The sequence below is a fragment of the Arachis duranensis genome, chromosome 4 (assembly GCF_000817695.3).
Source record: "Arachis duranensis cultivar V14167 chromosome 4, aradu.V14167.gnm2.J7QH, whole genome shotgun sequence".
NCBI lineage: Eukaryota > Viridiplantae > Streptophyta > Magnoliopsida > Fabales > Fabaceae > Arachis > Arachis duranensis.
In genome coordinates, this window is record NC_029775.3 from 60,691,524 (window position 1) to 60,701,295 (window position 9,772).

At 40.3% G+C, this 9,772-nt stretch overlaps 1 non-coding gene across 1 annotated transcript; it reads right to left on the reverse strand.

The window, feature by feature from the left end:
• Positions 1-963: 963 nt before the first annotated feature.
• LOC127746839 (small nucleolar RNA R71) lies at positions 964-1,067 on the reverse strand. Its single transcript, XR_008008651.1, has one exon. It is a non-coding gene; the product is annotated as a small nucleolar RNA R71 (small nucleolar RNA).
• Positions 1,068-9,772: the final 8,705 nt, after the last annotated feature.

Here is a 9,772-nt window from a genome sequence, read left to right on the forward strand (position 1 = left end):
TCCTACTAAAAACTACCTAAAAATAATTCCAAAAAGTGTATAAATTATCCGCTCATTAACCACCTAACTACTTCTCTCTCTAATTTTTGAAAATATCTCATCCTTTTTCAAAAATTATTTTTAATTAATGAATTGTTTTAAATTTCAATTTTAATTATATCTTATCTTTAATTTTCAAAAATCACTAACTACTTTTTCAAAATTATTTTCGAAATTCTCTATCTCTCCTCTTATTCTATTTATTTATTTATTTACTAACATTTCTCTTCACCTCGCTTCATCTCAATTCACTGCCCCTACCTTTACTCTTTATCCAGACTATTCATTCTCTTTTCTTTATTCCCTTTCTTCTTCTACTAACAATAAGGAACCACTTTACTGTGACATAGAGGATTCCTCTTTCTTTTCTTTTTCTCTTCTCTTTCATATGAGCAGGAATAAGGAAAAAGGCATCTTTGTTAAAGCTGATCCAGAACCTGAAAGGACTCTGAAGAGGAAACTAAGAGAAGCTAAATTACAACAATCCAGAGACAATGTTTCTAAAATTTTCGAACAAGAGAAGGAGATGGTAGCCGAACCCAACAACAATAATGCAAGGAGAATGCTAGGTGATTTTACTAAACCAACATCCATGTTTGATGGAAGAAGAATCTCAATTCCTGCCATTGGAGCAAACAATTTTGAGCTGAAACCTCAATTAGTTGCTTTGATGCAACAGAACTGCAAGTTTCATGGACTTCCATCTGAAGATCCTTGTCAGTTTTTAACTGAGTTCTTGCAGATTTGTGAGACTGTTAAGACAAATGGAGTAGATCCTAATGTCTACATGCTCATGCTTTTCCCTTTTACTGTAAGAGACAGAGCTAGAACATGGTTGGATTCACAACCTAAAGATAGCCTGGACTACTGGATAAGCTGGTCACAGCCTTCTTGGATAAATTCTTTCCTCCTCAAAAGCTGAGCAAGCTTAGAGTGGATGTTCAGACCTTCAAGCAAAAAGATGGTGAATCCCTCTATGAAGCTTGGGAAAGATACAAGCAGATGACCAAAAAGTGTCCTTCTGACATGTTTTCAGAATGGACCATATTAGAAATATTCTATTATGGTCTATCTGAGTTTTCCAAAATGTCATTGGACCATTCTGCAGGTGGATCCATTCACCTAAAGAAAACGCCTGCAGAAGCTCAAGAACTTATTGACATCGTTGCAAATTACCAATCCATGTACACTTTTGAGAGGAATTTCGTGAATAATGGGACGCCTCAGAGGAAGGGAGTTCTTGAAATTGATGCTCTGAATGCCATATTGGCTCAGAACAAAGTGTTGACTCAGCAAGTCAACATGATCTCTCAAAGTCTGAATGGATGGCAAAATGCATCCAACAGTACTAAAAAGGCGGCTTCTGAAGAGGCTTATGATCCTGAGAACCTTGCAATAGCAGAGGTAAATTACATGGGTGAACCTTATGGAAACACCTATAATTCATCATGGAGAAATCATCCAAATTTCTCATGGAAGGATCAACAAAAGCCCCAACAAGGCTTTAATAATGGTGGAAGAAACAGGTTTAGCAATAGCAAGCCTTTTCCATCATCTTCTCAGAAACAGACAAAGAATTTCGAACAGAATCCCTCTAACTTATCAAACATAGTCTCTGATCTATCTAAGGCAACTTTAAGTTTCATGAGTGAAACAAGATCTTCCATCAAAAATTTGGAGGTACAAGTAGGCCAGCTGAGCAAGAAGGTCAATGAAACTCCTCCCAGTAATCTCCCAAGCAATACTGAAGAGAATCCAAAGAGAGAGTGCAAGGCCATTGACATAGTCAATATGGCCGAATGCAAAGAGGAGGGGAAAGTCGTGAATCCCAATGAGGAAGACCTCATGGGACATCTCTCAAGAAAGAAGGAGTTCCCTATTGAGGACCTAAAGGAATCTAAGGCTCATATAGAGACCATAGAGATTCCATTAAATTTCCTTCTACCATTCATGAGCTCTGAAGACTATTCTTCTTCTGAAGAAGATGAAGATTTAACTGAAGAGCAAGTTGCTCAATATCTAGGAGCCATCATGAAGCTAAATGCCAAGTTATTTGGTAATGAGAGGAAGCATAAACAGCTTCTCTCAATGCAGAGTCAAACAGAGCCCCCACAGTCAAACTCTAAGTTTGGTGTTGGGAGGCCACAACCAAACTCTAAGTTTGGTGTTGAACCCCCACATTCAAACTCTAAGTTTGGTGTTGGGAGGTCCCAACAATGCTCTGATCACTTGTGAGGCTCCATGAGAGCCCACTATCAAGCTATTGACATTAAAGAAGCGCTTATTGGGAGGCAACCCAATTTTTATTTATCTAATTTTATTTTTATTTTATTGTTATTTTATGTTTTATTAGGTTCATGATCATGTGGAGTCATGAAAAAAATACTAAAATTAAAAACAGAATAAAAAATAGCAGAAGAAATAGCACACTCTGGAGGAAGGGGTCACTGGCACTTAAACGCCAGTAAGAGCATCTGGCTGGCGTTCAACGCCAGAACAGAGCATGGATCTGGCGCTGAACGCCAGAAACAAGCATGGACCTGGCATTCAACGCTAGAAACATGCTGCACATGGGCGTTGAACGCCCTGAATGAGCATCACTTCGGCGTTTAAACGCCAGAATTGTATGCAAAGGCATTCTGCATGCCTAATTGGTGCAGGGATGTAAATCATTGACACCGCAGGATCTGTGGACCCCACAAGATCATCTCAGGATCTGTGGACACCACAGGATCCCCACCTACCTTACCCTCTCCCTCTCCATTCACGGTCATCCCTTCTGTTTTCCACTCACCACTCACATCCATCCACTCGGACATACACCCCACCTACCTTCAAAATTCAAATTCTCTTACCCACCCAATCCCACCCATATAGCCGAATACACACATCCATCCATCTCCTCCACATCTTCTTCTTCTTCTTCTATTCTTTCTTCTTTTGCTCGAGGGCGAACAACATTCTAAGTTTGGTGTGGTAAAAGCATAGCTTTTTTATTTTTCCATAACCATTGATGGCACCTAAGGCCAGAGAAACCTCAAAAAAAAAAGAGAGAAAAGAAAAGACAAAAGCTTCCACCTCTGAGTCATGGGAGATGAAAAGATTCATCTAAAGGGTCTATATCTTAGTGGTAGAACATTTGACTGCAAATCAAGAGATCCCTGAGATACCTCAGGGGATAAATTTTCCTCCATATAATTATTCGGAGCAACTAAGGATAAAGGCACCAAAATCACTAAGGATCATGCAACAGAGGCAAGGAAGAGACATAAAGGAGCTCAAAAAGCACCATTGGTCCTTCAAGAAGACGCCACCCTCACCAAGGTGGACTCATTCCTTAACCTCCTTGCTCTTATCTTTCTATTTTTCGATTTTTATGCTTCATGTTTATTTATGTTTGTGTCTTTATTACATGATCATTAGTATTTAGTAACTATGTCTTAAGGCTATAAATAATTCCATGAATCCTTCACCTCTCTTAAATAAGAAAAATGTTTTTAATTCAAAAGAACAAGAAGTACATGAATTTCAAATTTATCCTTGAATTTAGTTTAATTATATTGATGTGGTGACAATGCTTTTTGTTCTCTGAATGAATGTTTGAACAGTGCATATTTTTGATCTTGTTGTTTATGAATGTTAAAATTGTTGGCTCTTGAAAGAATGATGAACAAAGAGAAATGTTATTGATAATCTGAAAAATCATGGAATTGATTCTTGAAGCAAGAAAAAGTAGTGAAAAGCAAAAGCTTGTGAAAAAAAAAATAGAAAGAAAGAAAAAGCAAGCAGAAAAAGCCAATAGCCCTTAAAACCAAAAGGCAAGGGTAAAAAGGATCCAAGGCTTTGAGCATCAATGGATAGGAGGGCCCAAGGAAATAAAACCCAGGCCTAAGCGGCTAACTCAAGTTGTCCCTAACCATGTGCTTGTGGCATGTAGGTCCAAGTGAAAAGCTTGAGACTGAGTGGTTAAAGTCGTGATCCAAAGTAAAAAGAGTGTGCTTAAGAGCTCTGGACACCTCTAACTGGGGACCCTAGCAAAGCTGAGTCACAATCTGAAAAGGTTCACCCAATCATGTGTCTGTGGCATTTATGTATCGGTGGTATTACTGGAAAACAAAGTGCTTAGGGCCACGACCAAGACTCATAAAAGTAGCTGTGTTCAAGAATCAACATACTTAACTAGGAGAATCAATAACACTATCTGAAATTCTAAGTTCCTATAAAAGCCAATCATTCTAAACTTCAAAGGAAAAAGTGAGATGCCAAAACTGTTCAGAAGCAAAAAGCTACAAGTCCCGCTCATCTAATTAGAACTAATATTCATTGATATTTTGGGATTTATAGTATATTTTCTTCTTTTTATCCTAATTGATTTTTAGTTGCTTAGGGACAGGCAACAATTTAAGTTTGGTGTTGTGATGAGCGGATAATTTAAGCTTTTTGACGTTGTTTTTAGGTAATTTTTAGTATGATCTAGTTACTTTTAGGGATGTTTTCATTAGTTTTTATGCTAAATTCATATTTCTGGACTTTACTATGAGTTTGTGTGTTTTTCTGTGATTTCAGATATTTTCTGGCTAAAATTGAGGGACCTGAGCAAAACTCTGATAAGAGGCTGACAAAGGACTGCTGATGCTGTTGGAATCTGACATCCCTGCACTCAAAAGACATTTTTTGGAGCTATAGAACTCCAAATGGCGCGCTTTCAATGGCGTTGGAAAGTAGACATCCAGAGCTTTCCAGCAATAAATAATAGTCCATACTTTATTCGTGATTAAATGACGTAAACTGGTGCTCAACGCCAGTTTCATGCTGCATTCTGGAGTCAAACGCCAGAAACACGTCACGAACCAGAGTTGAACGCCCAAAACACGTTACAACTTGGCGTTCAACTCCAAGAGAAGCCTCAGCTCGTGGATAGATCAAGCTCAGCCCAAGCACACACCAAGTGGGCCCCGAAAGTGAATTTATGCATCAATTACTTACCTTTGTAAACCCTAGTAGCTAGTTTAGTATAAATAGAACTTTTTATTAGTTTATTAGATATTCTTGATTGTATTATTCAATCTCTGGACGCCTAGTCCTTAGACCTTCATGGGGGGCTGGCCATTCAGCCATGCCTGGACCTTTCACTTATATTTTTTCAACGGTGGAGTTTCTACACACCATACATTAAGGGTGTGGAGCTCTGCTGTCCCTCAAGTTTTAATGCAATTACTACTATCTTCTATCCAATTCGATTTATTTCTGTTCTAAGATATTCGTTGCACTTCATCTTGATGAATGTGATGATCCGTGACACTCATCATCATTCTCACTTATGAACGCGCGTGACTGACAACCACTACCGTTCTACCTTAGGCCGGGCGTATATCTCTTGGATTCCTTAATCAGAATCTTCGTGGTATAAGCTATAATTGATGGCGGCATTCATTGGAATCTGGAAAGTCTAACCTTGTCTGTGGTATTCCGAGTAGGATTCCGGGATTGAATGACTGTGACGAGCTTCAAACTCCTGAAGGCTGGGCGTTAATGACAGACGCAAAAGAATCACTAGATTCTATTCCAGCCTGATTGAGAACCGACAGATGATTAGCCGTGCTGTGACAGAGCATTTGGACCTTTTTCACTGAAAGGATGGGATGTAGCCATTGACAACGGTGATGTCCTACATACAGCTTTCCATGGAAAGGAGTAAAAAGGATTGAATGGATGTAGTAGAAAAGCAGAGATTCAGAAGGAACACAGCATCTCCATACACCTATCTGAAATTCCCACCATTGAATTACATGAGTAACTCTATCTTTACTTTCTGTTCATTTTTATTAATCATATTTAAACCAATAATCTCTTAAATTAGTTAAATCCTCCTGACTGGGATTTACAAGATGACCATAGCTTGCTTCATACCAACAATCTATGTGGGATCGACCCTTACTAATGTAAGGTATTACTTGGACGACCCAGTACACTTGCTAGTTAGTTGAGCGGAGTTGTGACAAAGTGTGATTCATGTTTGAGAGCACCAAGTCTTTGGATCCATTGTTGATGATCACAATTTTTCCCACCAGTTTGGAATTCACTCCCCCCAACAATATTAATGAATCCGCTCTTGGCAAGCGAACCAAATTATTGTCAAGTATTAACCCACAGTATAGTGGAATCGTATCTACAGATATTGGTAGATTTGAGCAATTTTAATCAATTGGTGAATTAGTCAAGCTCAACAGGATAAGTTGTAAGTGAATAATTATAAATGGCAGGAACAAAAATGGCAAAGGAATAAAAGAAAGCAATAAAATACAGAAATGGAAATAACAAGATTGTAAAGGTGAATGGGATTTTGCAGAATGTAAGTAAAGCTATAAAAGAATGGGAGAGATAAGAATGGGGGAATTCATTGAGATCAGGAGATATTGTCTCTTTGGATTAAATCCAGCTCATATCCTCTTCAATCATGCAACTCATTGACCTCTTGGCAATCATGATTGATTGAGCCCCAATCCTTTGGTGACTCAATCTCTCAGATCTTGATTAATAGCCAATTCCTTGGTCTAATTGCTCATGAAGAGAGATATGCTTGGTCCCTGATTATACCACACATCATCATAGGTCCAAGTAGAGGGAGGATTGTATGTCACCATATCCAAACACCAAAACCCAAATTCTACTCAAGTGTGAGAAGGGATTTTTAGCATGGTTTCATGTTTCCTTTTCCAAGGTTCCTATGAAACCCATTTTGCATTCAATCTCTTTTCCAAGTTAATTGAACACTAAGCATGAAAATCGAAATTCCTTCTAGCAAATCAAAGAGAAGATGAAGAGAAGAAGAAATTCACTATTATTAATCCATCAAGTACAATAGAGCTCCCTCTCTCAATGAGAGGGAATTTAGCTACTCATAGCTCAAAGAGAAAGTACAAAAGATGGAAGAGATGAAGTGTGGAAAGTAAAAGTGAAATCTCCAAAACTAAACTCTGTGACTTGCTAACCCTTTTTCAATACTTCCAAGGGTATTTATACTACTCCTACGTCTAGAAAATAAAAGAAAAATTACAAAAGTGAAGAAAATTACAATTTGTAGGCAAACGTGATCTTTCAGCTGGCGTGTGACTGGAGCTTCTCTGGTGTGTCACGCTCCTTCTGTTTCTGATTTGGTGTGCCACGCCTCTTCATTCAAGTGGCACGCCGTCCTCTGTTTAACCCCTGGCGTGCCACGCCTTCGAGCTGAAGTGGCACGCCCAGGACATTTTAAATGGCCTAGTAACTTGGCATGCCACGCCTTCGAAACCAAGTGGCACGCCCAAGGTCATCTTCCTTATCTCCATGCTTCTGGAAGTTTGTACCAATGTGGCACGCCCAGGGTCCGATGTGCCACGCCCTTCTTAAAACTTCACACTCTTGATGGCGTGCCACGCCTCGCCATCCAAGTAGCACGCCTGAGTTCATTGGCTCCTCATCTTCGTCTCTGGAAAATACAACCAGCGTGCCACGCCGTGAGACTGGCGTGTTACGCCCTTTATTTGCTCCATCATCTTGCTGGCGTGTCATGCCTCATCTCCCAAGTGGCACCCCTAAGTTCACTGGCCCTTTAATTCCTCCTCTAGAAAACACTACCAGCGTGCCAAGCCATGAGACTGGCGTGTCACGCCCTTCATTTGCCATGGTCCCAGAGGTTGGCGTGCCACGCCTGGATGTTCAAGTGGCACACCAAAGTGAGATGATTGAGCTGGCATGCCACGCCTTCGATACCAAGTGGCACGCCCAGCTTTATTTGGCCTCTTTAGGTGTTGGCGTGCCATGCCACATCACTCAAGTGGCACGCCTTAGTGGGTCTTCTTGAGCTGGCATGCCACGCCTTCGATACCAAGTGGCACGCCCATTCAATTGTGGGTCTCATAGGCTTGGCGTGCCACGCCTTGGTCCTCAAGTGGCACGCCCAAGTGAACTCTGGGGCTGGCATGCCACGCCTTTGACACAAAGTGGCACGCTATAGTGATGGTTCTTCTAGTAACGAATTGACGTACCACGCTCTGCTCCTGGCATGCCACGCCCCTTTGATGGTCTTCATTTTTGCTCTCTGGAATGTTGTACCAGCGTCCCACGCCCAGCTTCTGGCGTGCCACACCAATACATTTTTGTGGCGTTTGTTCCAAGTGGTATGCTTGCTTCACACGCCCCACTTGTTTTGTTGTTTTCTTTCCCATTTTTCATGTCTTCTCCACCTGAAATTCAGCACAAACTCATTTCAAAGCAATGTACTATGATATTCATCCATTAAGGCATGAATTGCAATTATCAAATGAGATTATGCCTCTTTTATGGTCCTTTTTATGCAAGAAAAAAGGTAGATGATGTAAGTCATCACTTTCCTTTTATGCCTTCCAAGTGTTTGATAAAATGCTTGGTTGGATTTTAGAGTAGATTTTGTGTTCTTGGCTTGGGATGGTAACTTAGGTGAACTTGAGTTGCTAATGTCCAAGTGATTGATAATTGGTGTCCATTAAAACTAGCTTTCACTAAGTCAATTAGTGAGCGGCTAGGACTTATGGATTGGGATTGATAAAGCTCATTTGCCCTTCCTTAACTTGTTAGAGGATGACTTAATGGGATTGATCTTTGCAATTATCATGTTGTGGTTAGTTACAATGATAAAGATCCTTAACCATCAACCCTTGCCAAGACCTTTTTATCATTTGAGTTTCATTTACTTTCTTGTCATTTACATTTCTTGTCCTTTATTCAAAACCCCAAAATATACAACCCATAAACAATAACATAAATACTTCCCTGCAATTCCTTGAGAGACAACCCGAGGTTTAAATACTTCGGTTCTATTTATTGGTGTTTGTACTTGTGACAAAGAAATTAAATTTTGATTGAGGATTGTTTGTTGGTTTAACACTATACTTGCAACGAGATTTCATTGAGAAATTCTTTATCGACAATTTTCTTAAAACACTTGTCAAAGGCGGACTTTAACAGGATGTCGGCTGAGCTTCCTTGATCTATCAAGGTGCTATGGAGGTTTGCATTGGCCAGGATTATGGTTATCACTACAGGATCGTCATGTACGAGTAACAGGCCCTGCGCATCCTCCTATGTAAAATAGATGGTGGCCAGGTCGGTTGACCGGCTACTTTCCCCGACCTGATACACCTCCTTGAGGTGTCTCCTTCATAAGGATTTTGTCACTCCGCCCCCTGCAAATCCTCTGTTGATCATATAGATGTGACGTTCTGAGGTGTGAGCAGGGCATTGTGGTTGTCCCTCCTCTTCTTCCCTTCTTTGCTTCCTCGGGTCATCTGACATATCTACTAGGTACCTTTTGAGTCGGCCTTCTCTGGCCAGTTTTTCTTTAACGTTCTTTAGGTCGTAGCATTCATTGGTGGAGTGTCCATAGAGTTTGTGGTATTCACAGTACATGGTCTGACTTCTGCCTTTTTTGTGTTTGATTGGGCGGGGTGGTGGAATTTTCCCTGTATGGCATATTTCTCTGTAGATGTCTACTAGGGAGACCCTAAGGGGAGTGTAGTTGTGGTACTTTTGAGGTTTCTCCGAGTCTGGCACTTCCTTCTGTTTGGGTTTTTAGTCTCTACTCCGAGCTGAATATGGCAAGTTGGACTTGGAGGGGGGTTCTCTTAGCCGAGAATTCTCTTCCATGTTGATGTATTTCTCTGCCTTTTCTTGTACTTTATTTAGAGGGGACAGATGTCACTTGGATATTGATGAG